The sequence below is a fragment of the Gopherus flavomarginatus genome, chromosome 3, assembly GCF_025201925.1.
Source record: "Gopherus flavomarginatus isolate rGopFla2 chromosome 3, rGopFla2.mat.asm, whole genome shotgun sequence".
NCBI lineage: Eukaryota > Metazoa > Chordata > Testudines > Testudinidae > Gopherus > Gopherus flavomarginatus.
Genome location: NC_066619.1, coordinates 134,475,096 through 134,496,902, shown reverse-complemented (window position 1 = coordinate 134,496,902; position 21,807 = coordinate 134,475,096).

Genomic DNA, 21,807 nt, shown 5'->3' with positions numbered 1-21,807 from the left:
TTGCACATAAAATTACCACGTTTATAGATAAAAATTGGATGACACACAAATGTTTAGTAAGGCACCTGGCTAGCAACAAAAAAAAAGTAGGCATACAACTACATGTGTATTTATGCACAAGGAATTTGGAAAAAGATTCTTAAAAAATTGGCCCTCGGTATGTGTTGCAATATGTATAGTGACTTCATGACTTGGTGAACATCAAGATTTATTATTGTTCCAAGTCCAGAAAGTGAGTTCTTTTACTCCCTACTGAAGCAAAATTCCAGTAAAGGCTAAGTAAAGAGCTCAATGTCATAGGCCAATATTTATCTTTTATGTCAACAAAGAGTGATGTTTGCCTCAAAATCAGTCAATATCTGCTTATCATTAGAGCTAGTCGAAAAATTAATTTCTATCCTGAGGGAAATCCCAAGACTTCAAAATTATTGTTTTGTCCTAAATTAGGACAAAAAGTCGAAATCTTAGATTTTTTTAATTTTCTGAAAATATTTTGTTTTGACCCTACTGAAACATTTCATTTTGACTTTATTGTTTTTACTTTTATAATATTATTCAAAATTATAAATTCAAAATGGAATATATCAACCTTATCGAAATGAAGCATTTCAATAACTTTCCATCAAAATTTTTGACAAAACTGATACATTCCCACAAAATGCTTCAATTTTGCCATATCACTTTTTCTGATGGAAAAACATTCTATTGCAAAAGTGTTGACCAGCTCTACTTATAACGATCTCAGACATCAGATTTCTCTGCAGTTCTTCTTTCAAAAGACCCTGGGCTAGATACTTGGGTATGCATCAGTACCTTTGTACTCCTCTGGTGATGCAAAGTCACTGGCTACTTAAGCGAGGTTTCTAGAGGCTTTGCAGAACCCAAGTTGTGGTGACCCAGAGCATACAAGTGAACCTGCCACATGATGATAGTAACAAAAAGAAAAGAGCTGATGCAAATTGGTGTTTTCCCATTGACCTCAGTGGAGCTGTGGTATCTTACCTGAGAATCTGGCCAGTATTTAAACTGCAGATCAAAACTAGTTAAAATAAAATATCAGATATATTCAGTATAATGTAGAAATATTGCAGCTGGGATAAGGGATGGTTGGCAACATTTCAACACATGCATAGGCTTGTGAAGGACAGAAAATCTTCAAAACCTCAAGTGGAAAGTTAATTTGCTTATTTAAATGAGAAATTTTGGCCTGAATGTTTTTCTTTTGAACAGAGATTAGATCAGGGGTTAGATTCTCAACATAGCTCTATTGCTTTACGTTATGCCAATTTACATCAGATAGGATCTTGCCCTAAAATTACTAAATTCTTCTAATTAGGCCGTATTCTTTTCATAAACTTTGCCTTTGGACTATAACAGTTCAACAGCAGGTACTGATTATTCTTTTCAATACAGTGTGGACTTTGTGTGTGTTTTATGATACAGTTGGGAAATACTTTTGGGAAACACTTGTTCAAAACAAAAAAATATAACAGAATTTTCTGAGTCAAAAATGAATACTAAAGAAATATATTGGAAGAGATGATTTAATTACTGTGATGGTACAAATCATGTACCTTCATTACTGCTGTAACACTCTAGCTTTAGAAATACATAAAAAAACTGGAATCGCAATACCAATTCCCAGGAAACCAAACTCACGAGCCATTCTAAGTGCTGATTCACAGTGTTTGTATATGGTCCTTTTCGATACTTCTCTTCTCATTACTGAAACTGAAGGGAAGATTCCCATTGACTCATAGGGGCTTTGGATCAGGTCCCACGTGCTTACAGCATATGCATTTCAAAACATTGAACTAACAATAAACATTACTAGCGGGGATCCAACTGTAAATCTCAAGATCTGCACTGTTAACTTGAGAGATGACTTTAAAAACACCACTGCCAGGATCTCAGGTAGAAATGGCTTTGATTTATGGGAATTCTTTTAGGAAGGGAGATTACCTTTTTTAGCATAGCCAGGCACTGAAATGAATATGAATTCAGCTGGGAAAGAAGCACTTTATTAAGTCGCAGTGAAATCATTAACCCTTAGGATAGCAACATGATATAACTGGTATTAGCAGGCCAATTTTGGCTCTAGCTTGTGTATATTTTGAATAAATCTTCTCATTCAGGCACGCAGAAAACATTTGATATAAAACACCTTTCACTGAAGGGATGGTTTATAAGAAACTTCCTAGAAAAAACTGGATTTTAAAAGATTCAGCCCAAGCACACGTTGAGGATTCAAAGACATTTTGCTCTAAATCCCAATCAGGTTCTCCTCATCCTCCTGGCATTATAATTACTGAGGCCAATCTTGGGGTTTTTTCACTAGTAACAGTTAACTCCCTTTTATTGGGGCCTGTTCCAAAGCCCGCTGAAATCTGTGGGACTCTTTCCATTAACTTCAATGGACTTTGGAACAGGCCTTTAGTTGGGGTGACCTTTTAGGCATCTCTGATGGGCTGGGCAATGCCTTACATTTGGCCAGGATGTGATGGGCTTAATGGGTCTTTCCCAGGGACACTGGCTGAAGATGACCCTATCCCATAACACTTGTCAGCAATATTCAGCCAGCAGGGAATGAAGCAGGGTTTAAACCTACGCCAGTCTGGCAGAGGGATCTTGGCTGTGAAGCAAAGAGAACCCAGGGAATCGGTTAAGCAGCTCTAAGCTAAGACTCCCGGGAACAGCCGAGCCTGGGGATAAGGACTTCACGTGGTCTTGTTCATTTGGGGCCTGATCCAAAGCTCAGCGAAGTCAGTGGGAGTTTGTTTCGTTGAGTTCAATAAGGTTTGGATGGGGCTCAAACTCCAGGAAAAGGGTGAGAATTTAGATTGTACCAAGAACATATATAGTGGTGAGCAACCTGCGGCCCCTCAGGGTAATCTGCTGGTGGGCTGCCAGACAGTTTGAGGTAGGACAGTAGAGTAGGTGGGAAATGTACCTCTTCCCAGATCCTATCCTGCAGTTTCCATTAATATAAATGCATGACTAAATAAGGGCCACAGGATTAGGTCTTTAACAGGGTCAGCTTTCCCTCCTAGCAAAAGACCCCTCCCAATTACATGTCAACAAATAAATAACTTGCAATCTGAAAAAGAACCTCTGTTTCAAAATTGTCTTCTAATTTTGCACACAAGTATTTGTACAGTGACATTGGGATGCCAATCTGAGGCCCCTTTGAAAATTTGTTTCCAGCGTATCTCGGCTCAATCCTGTGAGGTGAAAAACACTCTGGTTGCGATCCAGAAAAGCACTTAAGCAGAAGCTTAACTTTAAGCACATGAATAGGCCTGTGGACTTCAATTAGACTAGTCGCATGAGTCTGCTCTACGGAATATGAGCAACGGCTACAGAATCTGGTCCTGTATCATTCTGGAGATTTAATTTTTGAATCTCCTATCTTTGAGTCTTCTGACTGTTTTTTAACAGGAGTCTAGGTGTTTCATTATGCTGTATAGTGCCTTGACTCTGGTGGAGCTTTATGAAAAAAAAGTATTATATGATTCTACTTTCCACCAGTATTTAGACTAATGATGTTTTCTCACTGATGCTCTGATGATCTGGGCCGCCATGGAGAGACTGAAATACATTATGCTATAGGGATGAAATCCCAGCCTAATTGAACTCAATGGGGTTTTTGCCACAGACTTCAGCTGGGCCAGGACTTTGTTCTATGAATCTCAGAAACATCAGACTAAAAGATGGCAGCACTATGAGACAGCTTCTTAGCTGATGTAAATCCCACAGCTGGTTAAAACACTTCAAATGTGAAATTGTGACAAATTGTTAACACTTTAAATTTATAAATGTTTTGGTCAAAATTTTGAATGAATGAAGAAGGATGAAGGTACTGCAGTAATCTGCTGATCTGGCAGAAGGAAAAACATTTCTCCACTTAGAGTTAAGACACTCATAAGTGTGGTTATTACCTTTGCAGTGGCATTTTGTCTAACAATGCACAGTGTCAGCATTACAGTCAAAAGGGCAAGGGTGAGATCCTCATCCCTTGCTCCACCCCTTTGCACGGGGTAAAGGGGCTGAAATGGCATAAAAGGCCCTCAAACCCTGCTGTCCAGCTGGAAGGGGATTCCCCTGGTGCAGACACTGCATAAGGCGGCATAAGGCAGCTGTAAGTCTGTACTCCAGGGATCCCTTTGCAAGCCCTTCAATCAGACAATGCCAGGGCGGGACTGAAGGGAGAGTCAGGGGAAGGGCCTCAGCACACAGCTCTACAGAATTCCCGACAGCCCTGTGGCCCATAGGAAAGACTAGGGAGGCTGCTGCAGGGCCGCCCAGAGGATTCCGGGGGCCTGGGGCCATCGGCGGCAGGCGGCTCCGGTGGACCTCCCACAGGCATGGTTGCGGAGGGTCCGCTGGTCCAGCGGCTCCGGTGGAGCATCCGCAGGCACGCCTGCGGGAGGTCCACCGGAGCCGTGGGACCGGCAAGCGGCAGGGGGCCCCCCGAGCTGCGAAATGTCTAGAGCCGGCCCTGTTCGGCGGCAGGGGGCCCTTCCATTCTGGGACCCGCCGCTGAAGTGCCGCGAAGACCCCCGCCGCGAATTACCGCCAAAGCGGGACCAGCTGCCGAAGTACAGCCCTCTCTTCAGTGGTAACTCGGTGGCGAGGGGCCCCAGCCGCGGGTCTTTGGGGAACTTCGGCGGTGGGTCCCGGAATGGAAGGGCCCCCCGCAGCTGAATTACCTCCGAAGACCAGGTTGCACTTCGACGGCAGGTCCTGCTTCGGCAGTAATGTGATGGCGGGGGGTCCTTCCACCCCGGAGCAGAAGGACTCCCCGGCTAGTGAAGACCAGGAGCGGAAGAAGCTCCGGGGCCCAGCCCCGCAAGAGTTTTCTGAGGCCCCCGAGCGAGTGAAGGACCCCGCTCCAGGGGCCCCAAAAAACTCTCCTGGGGGCCCCTGCGGAGCCCGGGGCCTGGGGCAAATTGCCCCTCTTGCTCCCCCCCCGGCGGCCCTGGGCTGCTGTAATTTAGACAGCACTTTAGGGCTCTCTGAGCTGTGCTGGGGGCCTCTTCAGATCCCAGAGCACCCTAGGGATCAGGAGGGCATAAAAGCGGCAAAGCCACTGTATCCCTCTATCTTAGGCTGTGAGCGATCCTTATTCCTTTATTTTACAATCATGGGCCAACAGAACAGTCTCTAAGGGACAGTTCCAGCGGGTGAAAATTAGAGCAGCCCTGAGTCTGCTCACACATGTGCCAGAGGCCAGTTATCTTCAATACTGATCTTCAAAAGGTCCTGAAATTTCTCAGGGTCAGCAGCTGTAACATTTATAACTCTACTGAAATGGGGGAATCCAGGTGAACTCCACTAAAATGAGTGGATGCGTGAGTTTTTCCAAAGGGCTTTGCCCTGGTCTAATTCTGCTCCCACTCAAGTAAAAATATTCTTACTTCAACAGGAGCAAATTTAGGTTAATGCTGAGTACTTCTGAAAATTCTGTCCCGTGCACACACATACTTTATGGGCTACTAGCACCATCTATCCTTAAGGTTACCAGCCATTTTCCATTACAAGACCTGTTTTCCGTTGCTTATAATGTTGCCAAACTAGAAATGTTTGACCTGAAATTTTCTATGACCAGTGTCTGCCCCAGGTTAACATTTTTGGGAAAATTTCAGCAAAACTGGTTCAGTCACTTCCATTTTAATTCTGGTGACCTTTCCTTTGAGACGCCCCAGTATCCCCATGCTTTGAGGCTGGGACTTGAAATTTGGCCTGGGGTGGCCTTTGTGTCAGTGATGGGACTTTGCCTTCCTCTGAAAGCCAACCCTAATATGGTGAAGTTTTAAGCCTCTGAAAAACTCAGTTTGCACATGTTCAACAGAGACTTGCTTGAGCTTTCCACTTTAATTCCCTGCTGATTCCATTCACACTGAGGCCTGGTCAACGCTACAATTTCAGGTCGAATTTAGCAGCATTACCTTGATTTAAGCCTGGACCCTTCCACAAGACAAAGCCCTTCTTTTTTCCTTAAAGGGTTCTTTAAATAGATTTCTTTACTCCACCTCCGACAAGGGGTTAGCACTGAAATCGGCCTTGCCGGGTCGAATCTAGGGTAGTGTGGATGCAATTTGATGGTATTGGCGTCCGGGAGCTATCCCAGAGTGCTCATTGTGACCGCTCTGGACAGCGCTCTCAACTCAGATGCACTAGTCAGATACACAGGAAAAGGCCCACGAACTTTTGAATTTCATTTCCTGTATGGCCAGCGTGCCGAACTGATCAGCACAGGTGACTGTGCAGAGCTCATCAGCATGATGTGCACATTGCTGGGTCAATTTCTTGTTTTGATCCGCTCCATCTATCTTTTACATCTTAGGTTGGCAGCAGATGGTGCAGTACGACTGCTAGCCATCGTCATCTCCTGGGTGCTCGGCAGAAGAAGCTGCATTACAATTGCTAGCCATCGTCATCTCCTGGGTGCTTGGCAGAAGACTGTGCAGTACGATTGCTAGCCATCGTCAGCTCCTGGGTGCTCAGCAGAAGACGGTGCAGTGCGATTGCTAGCCATCGTCAGCTCCTGGGTGCTCAGCAGAAGATGGGAATGACCTGGCTGAGTCATTCCCATATCTGCCCAAGTACCCCCGACTGACCTCACTGAGGTCAGCTAAGAGAGCACCCAGGAATGCGACAACCATGGCTACAAGTCGTAACGCACCGTCTGCTGCCAAAAGGCAATGAGCTGCTGCTGTGTAGCAATGCAGTCCCATGGCTGCCAGCACCCAGGAGACGTATGGTGACGGAGAGCTGAGCAGGCTCCATGCTTGCCATGGTATGGCATCTGCTCAGGTAACCCAGGAAAAAAGCACAGAAAGATTGTCTGCCGTTGCTTTCACAGAGGGAAGGCGGGAGGAAAGGAGAAGGGGGCCTGACGACATGTAACCAGAACCACCCGCAACACTGTTTTTGTCTCATCAGGCATTGGGATCTCAACCCAGAAATCCAATGGGTGGTAGAGACTGTGGGAACTGTGGGATAGCTACCCACAGCTACCTGCAGTGCAATGCTCCAGAAGTCGATGCTAGCCTCGGTACTGTTGATGCAGTCCACCAAGTTAATGCACTTAGATCATTTTATGTGGGGACACGCACAATCAACTGTATAAAAACGATTTCTAAAAAACTGACTTCTATAAATTTAACCTAATTTCATAGTGTAGACACATCCTGAGTATGCACCAACCCAGGGCTCCAGGGCATTCCCTACAATTGCAGTTCCAATCCCAGCTGGTGTGGGCTGTGCCAGGCATGAGTGTAGGTACTGGTCTAGAGACCAGGGAGCCTGTCTCTCTTGAGTTCTTGGTGACCCCTGGCTGGGCCCAGGCAGCATGGAGGAGAAAGCTGCTTGAATCCAACGCAGCAGGCACAGAAGCCAGAGTGGTGGGAGCAGAAGAAGCAGGTTGAAACAAGGGGCCTTGTGTGTCTGGAGTGGCGGGTTAGGCAGGCTGAGGGCTGGCAGCAGAGACAGGGACTGGGAGTTGGAGGGGAGACTAGGACTAGCTGAAAGAGACTGAGTGTGGCAGGGCAAAGAAAATACAGGCTGGGTAGGAAAAGAGACTGGGGCTGGGAGCCAGTTAGGGGGAGACTAGGACTAGCTGTGCCAGGTGCCTGGGAACCTGCATGGGAGGGGAGAAAACCTCTGCCTGGCAGGTGTGGGGAGAGAGATGGGACTGTCTAGTTAAGAAGCCATGCAGAGGGGGGCACTGAGGGTAGATGTGGAGTCAAGGAGAAAGTCTAGGACTGGGAGCCAGTGGGGCGGGGGAATGTGGGAGAGAAGTGACTGGAGGCTGAAGGACAGGGAGAAGTGACAGATTGGATGAGAAGCTAGTGGGGGGGACTGGATCTGGCTGGGCACAGAGACTGGAGATACTAGAGCCCCAGATTCCTGAGTCTCACCATTCCTCTGCTGCCGACAAGTACCTATCAACCCTCTGGCAACGTGTGGGTCTCTAGTGCTGGTCCGTAGATATGATTGCAATTGACTACTGTAGAGTAGGATCCTGTGTGTGGGACTCCTGAGTTAGGGTCTGCAACAGGAGAAAGACACAAATGGAGCAGAATAGACTCTTCATTGAGAAGCCCTGAAACAGAGCTGGAGGAAGCAGTGAGATCCCTGGAGGTAAACGGCTCGAGGCTCTGGTGGGGGAGAAGCCAGTTAAGAAAGCTCATCAGGAAAAGGTGGCAAGAGGCAGAGGACTCCAGTGAAGACGAAGGCCTCTCATTGGCTCCTTTGAGCACTGACTTAGGCCTACTGCTAGCAATGTCAGTGACAATGAGGCTCGGGGATGACTGTGTATGACTTTTAGTTGTCTGGGGGTGACTCCTGGAGAAAGAAATTAACCCATGATAGTAAGAGACCGAGGGCATGTCTGCTAAAAACGGCAGTGTAATCATTGCGGCCTGGGCTAGCCAATCAAGTATGAGCTCAGGGTGTTGGGCAGTTTGTACTCAGGTGGTGGCAAAGACCAGCCCCTGTGTTGCAAATTCCACACTGCTATTTTTAGCATGTAACTCAAGTAGACCTTGCTTGTGTCTGGCCAGCAGTGTAGCCATATCAGGAAGGTCCTAGCACAGCAGAAATCTCCAACAGTTATACAGTTTCATGGTGGCGGTACAGGAATACTCAGCACAGTACATGCAAGGCACTTGGGTAACAAACTGATTTGTCCCTTAGAAGTACCTTTAGACAGGGCCTGATCCCAAGCCCAGTGAAATCAATGGGAAGACTCTCAAAGCCTAATGAAGTCAATGGATTGGGCTCGCAGATCAGTGCAGGGAGGCTGGAGGGATTGCACCTGTTGCAATCAGACGCTGCATGACTATGCCCACAGATCCAAGGAAGGTATGGGGTGTCATCACTGCCTCCATCACTGTGTAGCTCTGCAAACCTTCCCATGGATGCCACATAGGGATCGCCACCTCTGTTCCAGCCTAGGCACTGGATTAGCAATTGTAGGGAGGCCCATACCCTGCTTCTGATGAGGGAAGTGGATACCGTTGGCCCGTCTGATGTACAGTTCTCCCAAACAAAACCCCTTTGCTCAGGCCTTCTGCTTGCAAATGAGAACTTCTCTGTCTGAATGACTTCTGACCGATCTATCTGCTTGGCTCAGAGCTTGAAGGGATCGAGTCTCCCATTGTTCTTTGGCTTGGGAACACCTGGACAGCCTGCTTAGCTGACTCTCATCTAAATGTAATGTTCTGCTTTACAATGCATTCTCTATTCACGTTCTTCCCTCCTGTGACTGCAGGGTCAAGGCTTGTGCTGTGATTGCTCTTCCCATTGTGAATAATTCTCATTATGTGGCCTCCAGTGCTCTTTTTTGATGCTCTTCTCGTCTATTCTTCTCTTCACTTTGAAGTGCTCTTTCATGAAACAGCACAACATACAATAAAATGGCACTTGTTATTAACACAAAAGAAACATTCTATTTCAATTATCTCCCTCTTCAAGTGTGAGGCATGAGGACTTGCTCATAAACAATAAACACAGGGAGTGTTTTGAAGACTGTAAACTTCTCAATGAAAAAGGGGGGGGGAATACCCTGGTGTATACACAGCACCATACAATCTAAACTGCAGAGGCATCAAAAGGTTATATGATGTCTGAAGTAAATAGGGCTGAACAGGATGCAAATTGGGATCAAATTTGGGACGGAATACATATCAAAGTGAAATAATCAGAGACCGGGCCCTAGATTTGGTCTGTGTTCTGTTTCCAGCTCTGCCACTGAACTCCTGTGTGGCCATGGACAAGTTTCTTTACCTCTCTTTGCTTCTATTATCCCTCCCACTCTTTTTCTATCCTGTATAATTACTTTGAAAAGAAGAAAAATATTTGTGTGGGGTCTTTTTCCCCCAAGTCTATTGGAGCAGTTCCCATCTTTAGAAAGCTATTTCCAGAAAGACTTTCTTTACCATTTCCCCAGAATAAGGACAGAAGGGCCTTTTAACATTTTTCTATTGATTTTTCTAGTTCTACTATTATTTTTCTCAGTACTGTGCAGCCAGATAACATTTGCCTTTTTAAAGTAGCATGTAATAAGCTATTACAGTATGCAAGTAGGCTTCTAACAATAGACTTCTCAACACTAGTCTCCCAACTGTTCCATAAAACAGCTGACTCGACAGCTCAGATCCAAGTGGAATGCAGTTTGCTCTAGGTTCTCCCGCTCCATTAAAAATGATCCCATTGAATCTAGATTAAGAGGCAATGCAACTGGCATTCTGAAAACTGCATAGATATTGAAAGGGGGACTGCAGTAAATTCCTCTGAGAAATGCCCATTGACTTCCAATGTCCTTGGATCAAGTCCCTACTGGACAGCCCATGCATACAAAAGGAGGCTCAGGGAAATTGTGGTGGAGGCATGCCCTTATCTGGACTCAGGATGCATCCACACTACCACGGTTACTCAGCTCCAGCTATGTGAATAATGTAGCTGGAGTCGACATAGCTTAGGTCAATTTCTTGTGGTGTCTACACCGCTCTGGGTCAACAAGAGATGCTCTCCCATCGACTTGCCTTATCCCTCTCATTCCCAGTGGAGTACTGGGGTTTACCGGAGAGCGCTCTGCTGTTGATTTAGCGGGTCTTCGCGAGACCCGCTAAATCGATCCCATGTGCATCCATCACCGGAATGTCGATCCCGCGGCAGTGGAGACATAGTCTCAGACTGAACCAATGAGGAAAAAGTTAGACTGCTTTCATATTCTGTGGGGTTACTTTGTTCTCTTGAGCTGAAGCACAGCTTGCTATTCAAGAAGCAGAGAGCAGCACGACACCCCAGTTCAAGGCAAGACGGAAAGCAGAATAATGCTCATGGCAGATGAAATTTTAAGTAGGCAGAAGGCTATTATGCAAGTTAGGGCCGGAGCCTCAACCCACGCTAAGCTCACTCTTTTGCTTTGCTCTGCTTTTCAATTTCTGACTTCCAGGTTTTCCAGTGGAACACTGGAACACTTTCAAGGAAAGCAGACAAGTTCTGAGGTGGGGGGATCATTTTCTCAAAAACCCAATTTTCTGTCCAAAAAAACGTTTGCTGGAAAATTTTTGGCCATCCCCATTGTTCTTTTACTAATTCTCATTTATTTTCTTTTGCAACAGAACCATTGGCCTTGTGAAAGGAGAGTGGGGCGCAGAAGATTCCTTGATAACAGAGCTGCATGTGTCATTCTCCCTTTTTGATACCTGGGTTCTCTATCTGCTCACCATGTTGAAATTCATAGGCAGAGAAGCATGTGAATTGAGCTCACTCATCTATACTGAGAGGGAGGTACCTAGTCTCTTTGTAGCATCAGGGTCCCAGAACTAGTATAATTCAAAATCTGTGGGCCCATAATCACCTTAAGGAGATGCCCTGCTTTTATGCTTCAAGAGTTTAGCACCTAAAATGGGCATTTGCAGGTGTAGGGCTACACACTCCACTGGCTCCCACCTAGCTACTGTCATTTACAGCAGTTCAGGACCAGATCCCTGCTAGAGTCTATGTAGTGAGGCAGACAGACCTCCCTCCTCCGGGGTGAGCGAGGGAGTGTTACAGTCTGCTACAGGTGAAATGTGGGGTTTGGATTCCTACTTAGATGCCTTGTCTGGAAAAGTTGACCCCTCCTTTCCCCAACCCCCACACCACCCCCATCATGTTACTTCCACATCATTTCAAAAAGTAAAGCAGAAAAAGTTCAACAGTGCCCTGAGTTAGTCTTTGTCTATTTAATAGTTTCAGTCACTTACCAAGGGGAATTGGTGTGGTCTAATGAGTAAATCAGTGGACTTGGCCTCATTACACCTGCTGTGCTGATCACTTGTTGTTTGACACTGGACAAGTCATCTCACCTCTTTTTCCTTCCCACCCTTTGTCTGTTTAAGCTGTAAGTTTGTCAGGGTAGTTACTGTCTATTAATGTACATTTTTATAATGCCTCTAGGTGTTACTGTAACCAACATTCTTCACTTCTGGCCTCAAACTGCTCTGTAGTGTTGCTGTGCAATATTAAGAGCTGCTACATTGCACCCTAGAGGTGGCTGCATTTCAGTGGTGAGTGGTGTGATCCCTTCATTATATGGACTGACAACTTCACTGATGTAAAAAGTCCCTGGAACTCAATACAGTTGTAAAGAAGATTAATTTTGTACAGTTTGTTTGTCAGTCTATGCAGTTGGGAGGAGCACTTTAGGATGAGAGATGCTATTTCAGTGGGTCTCAAACTTTTTTACTTGTGACCCCTTTCACATTGGAAACCTCTGAGTGCCACCCACCTAAAAAATGAAACACACTTTTTAATATATTTAACACAAATATATATGCTGGAGGCAAGCGGGGTTTGGGGTTAAGGCTGACAGCTCGCAATCCCTCATGTAATAACTTCATGACCCCCTGAGGGGTCCCAACCCCAAGTCTGAGAACCGCTGTGCTATTTGAATGTAAGGTAATACAATGTATTTGTTAAAACTTGCAGTCAGATAGTAACCCACACACTGGGAGTGCCTGCACATAAAAATAAACACATGCAACTCCATAAACACATTGCCTTTACTTCCGTGTTTATGAATGCAAGATACTTTCATTCCTGCATGCTTCAGATGCTATTGTAGGACAACTGCCTAATAATTGCTATAGCTCCTGGATTGTTGGGCATAGATATGTAGGAGCAATATATTTCTCATCACTCAGAGCTCTCACAGAAGACATTTCATGAGATTTTCATGGAAAAATATTTTTAAAATAACTTCATGGTTTAGTAATTCATCTCTTAAGCAGATATCTCATCCCAAAACACCCACCCAAGCATACACATATTAGTTCCTATTCATCCATTCTGCATCCTGATGCCCTTTTAAATGATACTGTGCTATGGGAGGGAAGAGGTATTGTCTGATGTCATGCTGTGGTATAGGCAGAAGCCTATGTGACTTCAGCAATGGAAAATGCTTTATTAGCAATAATTACAGATGGTCCAAAAATAGGAAATATTAGGTGTCTGTGGAGGATGGGGGAATCTTGGGGGGGGGGAGGGTTTAGTGTTGTTGTTTTGTTTTTGTCAACATTTTGCCAGACTATCCATGCATAATGCTACCTTCTGGCCAAGACTTTCTATAGGACTAGTGATTTTTTTTTGTGTGGCTCACTACTGGCATGTCCAATTTTTAACTCAGTAACAGGGAGAGGGGGTGCCTAATATACAGAAAGTGCTGATCACCTGCCCTCTAAAAATCAGGCCTTTCTTTTGGTCCCTCAAATGAACATCCAGAATTGCTAGTCGTTAGTGGAACTCTTGGGCTTAAAATCTATGACTTTTGCAGAATGTTATCCAAGATATCAGAACGTTGGGGGGAAACTATGAGCCTAACCCTACTTCCAATTGGTTTTAGTGGGAGGGGGGGACTGGCCCAGAATAAAAGCCAAGCTGGGACATGAAGATTAATCAGAGCAGATGTATCATTTAAAGTCTCTAGAATGTTCCTAAAGGCCATTAAGTATGACAAGCAGAGTGCATCCAGCATGCTCTCTGATGAAGGGAGTGGAGGGCTTTGTAGATATGTTTATACACGTTTCTGGGAATCTCTAAACTGTAATCCCCTGGCATGATCACTTGCCCACTTCTTCATTATGCAAACAATCTAACTGAAATCTAACCAATCTAGATTGGTTTGTTTTCTTATTGTTTTAAGCATCTTTTCTAATGCATGATTTATAGCGTCTCCAAAAACAAAAAAGTTATGCAGTACCATTGCCATAGTGACATTTGCCAAGAAAAGAGCAGGACAGATGCAGACTGGTTCATTATTTCACTCACTCAGCAAAAGACTATGCGAATGAATTTGTTTCGTTCGTGCAGGCTGTCTCCTTGCATGGCCCTTTTCTTGACCTATACATGCCGTATGCCTCGTATAGATCGTTATCAGATCCCAATTGACACAGTCTCCCTTGAAGGCAATGAAAGTTCTGCAGCTGACTTCCAGGAGAGCAAGATCAGGCTCACAAACTTTAAGGAAGATGCAGGTGCTCAGTGCCCTGCATGGTTAAGTGCTACTTGCATAAACGGCTTCCATAAATTCACCTCTCACTTGCCTCCCTAAAACAAAAAGGAGAGAGAGAATGGCTTTGGGGCTGGTCAAAAGCTCTCCATCAAAATTTTCTTTTGATGGAAAATTGTGTGTTTGATTTAACTAGCATTTTCACGGAAAGTATCTGCTTAATTTTATAATTTTTTTTCATCAGAAATCTGAATCTTTTTTTTACGGGAATTGAAATTTTCCACTGAAAATGTATGTGAAAATGAGCACACTTTCTGTGTGGGAGGTGATTTCCCCACTGACTATGAATGGGTTTCCATCAAAGACATTTCCAAGATCTGATGCTACAATCTTAGGCTACATCCAGACTACCTGCCGTATCGGCGGGTTAAAATCGATTGCTCGGGGATCGATATATTGCGTCTCATCTAGAAGCGATATATCGATCCCCGAGCGCGCTTATATCGATTCCGGAACTCCATCAACCCCAACGGAGTTGCAGAATCGACAGGGGGAGCCGTGGACATCGATCCCGCGTGGTGAGGACGGGTGAGTAATCCGATCTTAGATATTCGACTTCAGCTACGTTATTCACATAGCTGAAGTTGCGTATTTAAGATCGATTTCCCCCCGTAGTGTGGACCAGCCCTAAGTGAAGGAAAAAGGCTCACTGAAGTAAGTGGGAGGAGTTTTTTTGCCTGTGTTAAATTGTTAAGATAGCTTTCAAAGTCTTTCCATGGATTGTATCATCCAGGGCTGAAGAAGGAGATCCAGGGTTTAGTCAGTGTTTTCCATACACTATGGTATGGACAGCAAATACCTCGCTCCTGTATTATACCTACATCACAGCCCCCATTCCTTTGCAAGGCAATGCAGAATGTCAGGTTATGTCCACACTCTACAAGTGCTATAGCAGCACAGTGATAGCCCCGCAGCTATGCCACTATAGCAGAATAGATACTTCCTATAGCAATTGAATGTAGTGTGACGGGGCAAGCCCAGATGGCTATAGGAAAATAGTGAGAAACAGGTGTGTTAACCCCAGGCTAAACAAATCCCTGTTACCATGGTAACCAAATGGCAGTTGCTCCAGGTTAATCAAGACACCTGGGGCCAATTAAGATCCTTCCAGAAAACAATGGAGACAGCTAGGTTGATTGGGACACCTGAAGCCAATCAGGGGCTAGCTGAAACTAGTTAAAAAACCTCCCAGTTAGTCAGCTGGGTGTGCATGTCAGGAGATGTGGGAGAAAGTTGTGTTGTTGGAGAGACTGAGCAGTAGACACCATATCAGACACAAGGATGGAGGCCCTGAGGTAAGGGTGAAGTGGAGCTTGATGAAGTGGGGGCTGCTGTGGGAAAGTAGCCCAGGGAATTGTATGTGTCCTGTTTCTAAAAGTTATCATAGCTGATACTATTAGGGTCCCTGGGCTGGAGTCTGGAGTAGAGGGTGGGCCTGGGCACCCCCCTTTACCTCCCTTCCTGATTAATCACTGAGACTGGGAGACAACAGAGACTGTGCATGGCAGGCTAGTTTCTCCTCATCTCCCTCACTGGCTTATGATGAAAATGGCTCACTTGGCTGTGACCCTTGCCTCTAGAGAGAGAAGGGCTACATGGAGGCTCCCAGTGAGCCTCTGAGGCTAGTAAAATCTGCCAGGAAACGTGAGACCCATGGAGACAAGGACAGAGCTTTGTCAAGGTAGCTAATCTACCTCTCCAAGAGATGGTAGCTAGGTTGACAGAACTTCTAGCTGTGTTTATACTGAGGGTTAGGATGACCTAACGCTGGTGCTCAGTGTGCAAACTTTTTCTCAGCCCAAAGTGACATAACTAGGTAATTTAATTTTAAGTGTAGACCAGGCCTTGAGTGTTGTTCCACTCAAGAATTTAGGCCTGATTCCCCACTCCCTTCCACCTTGTGTAATTGTTAACACCTGTGCAAAGTGGCTGTAAAATGCTACCACTCTAATCTAGTACGAGGAGTCCTTGTGGCACTTTAGAGACTAACACATTTATTTGGCATAAGCTTTCGTGGGCTAATCTAGTAGCATTTTACACTCATTCTGTGCATGCCTGTAACTCCCCTCAAGCAGGCATCAGTTTGCATCTCAGGAAACAGGACTCTTTTTAATTAATACACTTAACGCTGTCCATCTTCTAGTTGTAATATAAGAAGACAAAAGGACCATACCTTCTGATCTGATTTTGGTCAAATTACTGGAATTACACCAGAGATAAATTTGGCTTTTTATATTTGTTATAAGAGCCATTGTGCTGTAACTAAAAAATTGCAAATCTTATGTTAAACTCTTTACTTCTGGACCTATGATTTCATGTGACTGCTGAGAGATGATCCTTCTTTGTCACCGTCATTCTTGTATGAAGTGCACTTCACAGTGTGGAAATCCTGAGACTGCTGTCAGCCATGTCCATGTATTGGGTACTGAGTGCTTCCAAAAGTCTGCTCATTGTTTAGTCAGGAACTGATCTCCATTTAAAATCTGGCCCCAGTTGTGGGTACTGAGAGAACCATCTGGCCCTGAGCTCTTAGAAAGAACATGCCCCTCTATGATTTGCCCAAGATTACACACACTCGATGGCATAGCAAAGACTTGAACCCACATTTCCTGAATTCCAGCCCTCCGCCTTAGCCAGACCTCATCCTTCTTCTGTATTATTCTGCCTCCTTTATTGTTAGTAAGTATTTGCAGTTCTTAGGTCTGCATACAGATTCCCATAATTAATTTTTATATACATTTTAAAAATATTCAAATGTAAAGGCCACAATGAACACATCTGGTGTGCTGTAATAAAGCCTGTTTTATCAACCCCAAAGGCAGGTCATCCATAACCCCGGACAGATTTATCAGAAGAAGCAGGGTTTGAGCTTATAATGCTTCTTCTTTCTCCCAGGAGGAGAACCAAAAAGAACAGATACATTACATAGGATTGTTTATGTTAAGGAATTATTTCAATACATACACTAATCTTACCAAGGGTGTGTTGGTGTGTCATTCCCTTGGTCTCTATGCAGTTATTAAATCCACCCAAATTGCCATCAAATGCATACTTATTTCTAAGGAGTTCTGAAATATTTCCAAGGTGGAGTGAGAAACAGGAAACACTTTACTGCTGATGTGTGTTTCTCCCTTGGAGTGGCAACATTTTTCGATTTAATTCCTCCAGGTATTTTTCACCTTATACCATTTAAAGAAAGAATGTTGTATTTGTGTCTCCAATTAAATTGCCCTTAACATCAATGGACGTTAAGAGTTGCAATCAGAATTAATAACAGTTTTTTATTAGACTAATGCTTTGGGTCCCTAATCTTGGCCTAATGGGGTCTATTTGTGCTAGAGGCTGTACAAGCACACAGTGGAAGTCAGCACCTCCCTTCAAGAGCTTACACTTTACATAAACAAGACCAACAAAGTTGGGGCAGGGGGAAGAAGAACTTTTATCCTCGTTTCACAGATGGGAAATTGAGATAGCAAAAGTAAAATTTTTTCTAAAGGTCTTTTTTTTTACCCCAAGGAGCATCTACCCTATTGAAAGGAGCAGAGGTCCCATTGTCAGTCACTTGAGCTCTTCAGAAAACTTTAGCCAGTGAGACTAATGACCAACTTTTGAAAAGTGCTCAGCACCCACAGTCAGGGCCAGATTATTCAAAGGTCTCTGCTCCACCTGAGGCACCCAAGTAAGTGGTCAGATTTTCAAGAGATAACATATTGGATGTGGAGCTCTTTGGGAAATCTGGCCATAAATATTACAATAGAAGCTGATCATCTTTGAACATCTAAATCTTATTGAGGTGTCTAAATAGGAGCTGAGTTTGAAAATCTAGGGGGCACCGAGAGCTCAGAAAATCTGACCCTCCAAGGTGACTTGTCCAAGGTAACAGAGCAACAGAAAATCTGACCCTCCAAGGTGACTTGTCCAAGGTCACAGAGCAAGGCCAGGAACTGAATCCAGATCTTCTGATTCCCCTTCTAGTAACTTACTCACAAAAACATCCTGCTTTTCATCAACCAGTACTAGGGCATGAAGCCCTGGGGTAAGTAGGTAAAGGCAATAGGTTGATGCCTGCCTACAGCAGGCACATGAACTGAGAGAGAAATTCCACAGCAAACTTACTTTAATCCTTTTCAATGACAAGTGAAAAAGACAAGAGGGATTTTTATTACTTTTCTACTGTTAATTTTATTTCTTTTCAGATGAATCATTAAAGGACAGATAGGTAGCTCAGCAGGCAGTTGTGGATTTAATTTACTGACTGCATTTGTATTGATCAAATGCCTAGCTGGAGTGGGAAGAGATGGAAATGTCCTCTGAAAAAATCAGAATGTAATTCAAGTATGAATGCTAAAGTCTAGGACAAAGGAGCTCTCCACTTTCCTGGAGCTTTGAATGGTGATTACCTTGCACATCCTCAGCAATGTTGGCACAGTCTTGGTCTGGGGCACTAATGCTGCTCCATTATGTGATGAGTGCTATTTGAAATCAGATTAATTGCTTCCAAAAATCCCCGAGTCTCATTTTCATGGAGGCTGAGCATTGCGCTGGCTGCTGAGAGGCAATGGAATTTCTTTCAGCAGGTGATAACGAGGCAGGTTGCTTTTCCTTTTCTTATGAATTAGGCTGCTCCTTGCACATGCAGCAGAAATCCGCCTCCTCAAAACATCCCTCCTACCTATTTCTCATCATCAGTAATCCACACACCCACCACTGCCTAAAGTCTCCCCTGCCATCCTGCCTTGTCTCACTGAGGGACAGTCTTTCACCCTTACTCACCTTGCTTCCGGAGTAGCAACTTTGACTTCAATGGGTTGGCTTGCAGCTGTAAAGGACTACTCAATAAGGGCAAATTCCAGCCCTTAGATTGCAATCACTTTGGGATAGGGAATAGGGCCTGATTCTCCTCTGACTCATTTCTATAGCAGTGTAACTCCATTGATTTCATCAGTCACTCCTGCTTCAAAGCCGTTTGTGAGAGCAGAATTAGAACCCATGTCTTTGGTGATGGGCCAAATCTTGGAGGCCTTGCTGAGCTCTGACTCAGGCTAAACTCCCCCTGAGTTCAGCAGGAGTGTTGCCTGCATAAGCTCTGAGTGAAAACTTACTAAGGACTAGGTTTTGGCCCCATGGCTGAAGTATGGGGTGGATGTATCTAACCAAACTGAACAAACACACTATGGAGTCCTTCAGGAATGGCCCCAAAGACCCTGGAGCAGCAGTCCTCATACTGTACTTTCTGTAGGTCACCAGTAATTTGCAGAGAAATGGCCGGTCATATGGTGTTGGCTCTTTGTTGTCAGCTAGCACGTCGTGTTAAAGGAACAAATAAATTACTAACCTACTAATGGGGTCTACTGCGGCTTTGCTAGAAACAGCAGTGTCTGGCGAGCAAAACAAGGCCCAGACTGTGATTGAGAGTTACTTGCTCAGTGGGGGAAATTTGGGCCAGCCCTGCCAGTGGAATGCTTCCCCCTCCATCCCAGCTTGGCTGCACTGGCTGGTTCATTGTGGAATGGAGTCAAGCTCTGCCCCTTCTGGTGCTGATCCACTCTCCACCTACCTGTCTGGGAGGTGAAGTGGCAGCCCAGGGACATGCAGAGGTGGTCCATACACTTGCAAATGAGGACAGATGGCGTGATGTTCCCCTTTGGTGTTATTTGGACCAATGATCTGCTAGGTGACTCAATCCTTGACCCTAGAAGCCAGCCTTAGAATCATAGAATATCAGGATTGGAAGGGACCTCAGAAGGTCATGTAGTCCAAGCCCCTGCTCAAAGCAAGACCAGTCCCCAAATAAATCATCCCAGTCAGGACTCTGTGAAGCCTAACCTTAAAAACCTCTAAGGAAGGAGATTCCACCACCTCCTTAGGTAACCCATTCTGGTGCTTCACCATTGAGTGAAAGTTTTTCCTAATATCCAACCTAAACCTCCCCCACTGCAACTTGAGACCATTACTCCTTGTTCTGTCATCAGGTACCACTGAGAACAGTCCAGATCCATCCTCTTTGGAACCCCCCTTCAGGTAGTTGAAAGCAGCTATCAAATCCCCCACCTCATTCTTCTTTTCTGCAGACTAAACAATCCCAGTTCCCTCAGCCTCTCCTCATAAGTCATGTGCTCCAGCCTCCTAATCACTTTTGTTGCCCTCCGGTGGACTCTTTCCAATCTTTCCACATCCTTCTTGTAGTGTGGGGCACAAAACTGGACACAATACTCCAGATGAGGCCTCACCAATGTCGAATAGAAGGGAATGATCACGTCCCTCGATCTGCTGGCAGTGCCCCTTCTAATACAGCCCAAAATGCTGTTAGCCTTCTTGGCAACAAGGGGACACTGACTCATATCCAGCTTCTCATCCACTGTAACCCCTAGGTCCTTTTCTGCAGAACTGCTCCCTAGCCACTCAGTACCTAATCTGTAACAGTGAATGGGATTCTTCTGTCCTAAGTGCAGGACTCTGTACTTGTCCTTGTTGAACCTCATCAGGCTTCTTTTGGACCAATCCTCTAATTTGTCTAGGTCCCTCTGTATCGTATCCCTACCCTCCAGCATATCTACTACTCCTCCCAGCCTTACCCAACATTGCTGTGAGAAACTCCATTCCTAGGTTGGTCACGCACAGCCTCTGGCAGGTAAGCTGCTCCTTGGATTGTGCAACCGAATGACACCAGCCAATGTCTCCAGTCCCAGACGCAATCCTAGGAACCTCCATCTTGCAGTGTCCAGTTATGCCCGCTGGATGCTGCAAACTTATATGAGCTTGTCAGTTTCACAAAGAAATTGATATGTACCAGGCTTGCTATCCCAAGGGGCATCTCTTGCATGCTTCAAACCAAACACACTGCTTCAGGTAGAACAAACAAACAGATTTATTATCTATAAAGAGATTTTAAGGGATTATAAATCAAAGCATAACAAGTTGGATTTGGTCAAATGAAATAAATGCAAAATGCATTCTAAGCTGATCTTTCAATGCCCTTACAAACTTAGACGCTTCTCATCACAGGCTGTCTGGCTGCTCTTCAGCCAGGAGATCCTCTTTGATCAGCACTAAGTTGCTTGGTGTGGTGTCTGTAGATGGAGGTGGAAGAGAGAGAGCATGGCAAACATCTCTCCCTTTTATCACGTTCTTTCTTTTCTCTTGGCTTTGCCACCCCTTCCCCACTTGAGATTCAGGGGAGCATTACCTCATCGTAGTCCCTGTCTGACCAAGGGGAGGGGAAGTGCTTCCGTTGAGAGTCTAACATTCTTTTGTTGCTGCCTAGGCCAGCGTCCTTCGTTCCTGTGAGGATGGGCAGGGTTTGTCACATACCTGCCCTGATGAGGTGTGAACTGCCTCTCTGCTCTTGGAGAGTTTATGGCTAGGTTTATTTTGAACCATGAGGATACAAACTACATACATGAAATTATAACTTATAACATTACTGTAACAATTACTATAACCACCATACTCTGTGCATCATGAGCCTTCCGAAGATACCCGACATGACAAACTTTGCATTGGATACCACACAATCATTTTATAAAGATGAACCTGGCGGTGTATGGTGTTCCGCCGAGGTACAGAGCATCACAGAGGGTCCATGACACAGCTACTAAGCTGTGGTCCACATTATGAAATCATTTGAGAATCCTTGCTCTAGCTTAAAATAGTGAACCCATAGTGGTTTGAATCATTCTTGTAGAATACAGCTGTATGCATGATTTTATTCATAATGGTAAAAAAAACCCACCTAGCAAGGAGCT